Raw genomic sequence first — 4395 nt, 5'->3', positions numbered from 1 at the left:
AAAATCATCTGAAGGTTCTACTAAGCTGGACATCCAAGGTCACCATCACTCACTCACATGGCTGGCAGTGATGCTGAATGCTGGCTGAGAGCTCAGCTGGGGCTCTTGACGGCAGCAACTATTTCTGGCCTCTCTCTGTGGCTTGGACTTCTCACAGGATGGTGGCTGATTTCTAGAGCAAGTGTCCCAGTATTGAAAGTTCTAAGAGATCCAGGCAGATATTGCAAAGCTTCTTACAACTAAGCCTCAGAAGTTCTAGAATGTTGCTCCTACCATATTCTGTTGGTCAAGCAAATCACTATAAGTAGACCAGATTTAAGGGGTGAGAAGCAGCTCATGAATCTGAGGAGGGAAAGAACTAAAGGCTGCCATCTTGGAGACTGTCTATTACAGCTTCCTTTACATAAAGATAACATGCCTTTGTTGAACCGAGACAGAAAATGAACTCTCAACTGGGAAAGGAAAGAGAATTTGTCCCTGTGTCTAGAAGAAGGTACTTCTTCCAGTCCCACCCCAGCCTGTTTTCTTACCTCATACCCCAAGGTACATTCTTTGACTATGCCCTAGGCCCAGAATTCTGGAGCCAGAATGTGGAAGAGAGTGGAAAAAACCACTTACATCATCCTAACTAACCAGCCCACATTTAAGAATGAGTTTGCTACGTGACTGTTGCCATGAAATTGTTTATCTGCCCTTGCTGCAGTGTGGCCTTTAGGGGACACAATCTGGTGCCAATGATGTCCCAGCAGCAATTGCCATGGAGACCTGGAGGTCAAGGTTGGTAAGGGAGCTTCTTGCCAAGATGATGTCACATAAAAATCCCTTTGCTTTCTTGTGACCACCAGGTAATTGAGCTATGAAGGATAAGGAAAGCCATAAATTCCTCAGATGTGTGTCCACAGTCGGAGCAGGGTGGGCTACTGCAGAGTCCTAGCATACAAGTCACGAGACCTCCTTTAAGTCCTTGCACTCCCCTTGACGTGTCTGATGGGGGAGGTCCATCTAACCTCACTGGACATGCTCCAGGAGCTGCGTTTGGAAGGCTGTGAAATCATCTGGTTGGGACTGCCTTTCTCACCCATCTGAATAATTCAAGCACAATAACTCACTTCTAAGCCTGCCGTTGGCTTCCCCCAGCCTCTGTCTGCCAGTCCCCATTACCTATGGGGTGCAATCACTGTCAATATAAAGCAGAATGGGGGTACTTTGCACATGCCACCTCCCCCCAACTCGCTCCTACTCTACCTTACTTGAGAAACTTTATCTCCTTCCCCAATAACATAATGTATTTAAATAGCTACTAATTTCCTCTTCTTTCTTTCTTTCTTCTGCATAGAATTTCATTAATTACATATTTCTCGGTTCATGACACAATCTCATCTTTGTACCATGCACACTTCACTTGTATTTAGCTATTTAGTTTTTCGGTGTTTTTTTTTTTAATAAACAAACACCATCCAGTCAGCCCACAACCCAAAACAAAAGCCAGGTCCTTGACAACAACCAGCATGTCTTCCAAATTCCAAGTGACAGTGAACACAAAAATGAAAGAGCCGGTCACCCAGCATAAACAAGCCGGAAGAAGCCCACGCCTATCAAAAGGTTCCATCTTCTTCTAGCATCCGAAGATGGCGTATTTTCCAAATGTCTTGATTTTTACGTGACCCAAGTGTCTTAGTCTTTCCAGTCATTGAAAATTTGGGTTCTCAAGTGGTGTATCATTTTATCTTGAGCCATGTGTCCTATAGAAACATGGAAGATGACTATTTGTTTTTTCAGTTAAACATGCAGCAGGCAGCAGACTAGCAGCCCGCTTCTGCTTCGGGCGCCCCGGGGCGCGGCATGGGAAGGGGTTAACGTAGCGCCCCGCTTACCTGGGTAGAAGCCGGCCCGGAACCCGAGCTCGCAGGTCGCCCCGCGCATGCGCATTCGCCTGGCCCAGCACCGTGCGCGGGGGCCGGCGGCTCCCAGCTCCCGGGCCGCCTCACTGCACAAAGGCCTGCTTTGTTCTCTCGGCTCTGTTTTAAATATCTGACGAATATTCCCCCCATCCCTGCGCCAAATCCCCGGCCTGACTGCAGGCGCTGCACAAGGGCGCATTGTGGGGCCAAGCGAGGGGCGAAGGGGGCTGGGGGCGGCCGGCGCAATGGGGACGCTCGGATTGCGCCAAGTTGACTCAGCCGTTTGGGTCACCTGGGCTGAGTCGCGGGCGTGGAAGCAGAGGATAGGGGGTGGGGAGGTGTCTCTTGTCTTCTTCCAGTCTCAGAAGTAAAAGTTGGAAAATGGGGACCCCAGCAGTGAACAGAACCGTTTCCAAGCCAGGCCTGTAAGGAGGAGCTGAGGTTTCAGCTGAGCCCCCACCCTTCCCGACCGCACAGCCTCGGGCATGAACCCGCGAAGCCAGACGCTTGGTTGCTTATCAGGCCATCGCTGTACATATTTAGAAAGTGCCTATCACTCAGACACTTTGAAAAGCGTGGCATTCCAGCGCAAACCAACCCGAACGAGGTGAAAGGGGGGAGGCCTTTCTTCCCGCAAGTTCGGGGCTCGAGAGACTCTGCAGGAAGGACATCACCCCTGGCTTCCTGCAGCCACAGCTTCCCGCCCCACACGATGCCCGACTTCATTTTAGCAATGGCCCCACGGGAAAATCACACCCTTCTTGGTTTTATCCCTCCCTCCTGAGGGGAGGCAGCGGGTGGTTGGGACATGGTTCAAACAAAAGTGAGCTTTCAGCTGGCAGGGAAGCTGCCCCGCCTCTTGCCTGCCCTTGTCTTGCCAGTATTCATTGGGACTAGCAGGCAGCTTTCCTTCCCAGCTCAGGTGTTTACCTGCTGCTGCAGAGGAGGAGTTTTTGCACTGTCTCCAGGGAGGTTTGCAAAATAAGAACCCCCAAGCCCACCTCTCTTTCCCATTTTCTTCTTTAAAGGTAGAGAAAGCACTGCCTTTCAGATTGGGTCTTGGAAACCCAAAGCTAAACACAAAATGTGGGCCTTAGCAGCTCTGAAAAGTGTGTGCTTGGTCTTATGTTTAATCTTAAAAAGTTTCATACCCCAGCTTGCGAACAAAGCTTTCATACCTTCAGCATCTTGAAGGGAAATTGCCGCCCTTCCTTCCAGGGCAGGTGAAGGAGGAACCAGCTTGGGAGGGTTGGATTCAGAAGCAAATAGCTTTATCGTTTTGTAATGCCTGTTTGAGGCCTGAGTGGGAGCCCAGGAGTCCTCCTTCTGTGGTAGTTTGTTAAAAATCCCAGGGTTGGACTTACATTCCCCAGCTGTAAAAAGCATACGTACCTCCTAAGATATTTATTTTAAGTCATACTTTATAATTTTCACATTTCACATATTGTCACATTTCACCAGTACTCTAATACTTGAGTATTAAAGCTAATCCATCATAGACCAACAGTCTTATTTTGCAAACGAAGGAACTTGTCCAGAGCCGTTCAGAAAGACAGGGCAGAGGCGAGCCTGGAGGCCAAGTCTCCTGTCCCTATGACCGGGTTCGGTCCCTTCTAACACGCTAGTTATGAACTAAAAGACCAGGTTTCTTACCACTTCTCACAAAATTCTTACCACATCAGGGAGGATTCTGACTCCAGAGTAAGAAGCTTTGAGGAAAGGTTTTTGGTATTCAGGTAGCTTTGAGGAGAGGGAGTTTCTTCTCAGTACAGCCCCTAGGAATGCTGAGCTTGCCAGGACCGTGCTCACTGCAAGCTTAGAGACGTAAGTCACGTTCCACTGCCTGGGTTGCTAAGTGGCAAAGAAATCCTGGGTGTTTGTTTCCAGGCACTCTTGAGCCTCCTGAGGAATTTCTTCAAGCAACACTAAGTATCCTTTCACCACTCTGATGGCCAGTAAGCCCCCTATCTCTATAGATGATAGCAGCCCGCTCTTTCTCCCCCACTAGTCCCCCTGCAGCAGGTCAGCCTGGAGCCACGTCTGGGAAGGTGTGACCTAGAACTTGACCTCTCTCCCGGATGAGTGTGCAGAATCTCCCCAGCTATAAAATAGCATGGCAGTCCCTACCCCACCGCCCATGCACCTCCGGACTTGGAGACGTGAGAAGGTTTACTCCAGCACATTTGTGATGCAATACCAGCTGCTTGGACAGAAACCTTCACCAGCAGCCTCATCCTATAGCAGTGCCTGCCCATCTGGGCAGGAGGTGTCAGGATTTATACCCCTCTGAGCTTCAGAGGGTGGGATGGTATTAGACAACCTTAGGCCCGTAACTTTTAATGACACATCCTTTTTTTCATATGTTCTGCATTGACCCCTACCACCACCACCATTCCAACCCCTTGAGCCAACCCCTGGTTTCAGGCTCTCCCAGGCTGGCAGATGAAGGAACATTTCAAAGCCATCACATGGTAATGCTGCCTGCCGGCCAACA

The 4395-nt window shown here is 49.6% G+C and overlaps 1 long non-coding RNA gene across 1 annotated transcript; it reads right to left on the bottom strand.

Annotated features, from left to right (window-relative positions):
- Positions 1–1385: 1385 nt before the first annotated feature.
- On the bottom strand, positions 1386–3013 carry LOC101001772. The gene is made up of 2 exons (XR_004185385.1): positions 1875–3013; positions 1386–1742 (listed from the first exon to the last, which is right to left on the bottom strand). It is a non-coding gene; the product is annotated as an uncharacterized LOC101001772 (long non-coding RNA).
- Between the last annotated feature and the right edge of the window lie 1382 nt (positions 3014–4395).

Source organism: Papio anubis, chromosome 7 (assembly GCF_008728515.1).
Source record: "Papio anubis isolate 15944 chromosome 7, Panubis1.0, whole genome shotgun sequence".
Taxonomy (NCBI): domain Eukaryota; kingdom Metazoa; phylum Chordata; class Mammalia; order Primates; family Cercopithecidae; genus Papio; species Papio anubis.
The sequence above is the reverse complement of the archived record's forward strand: the minus strand, read 5'-3'. Positions and strand labels throughout refer to the sequence as shown.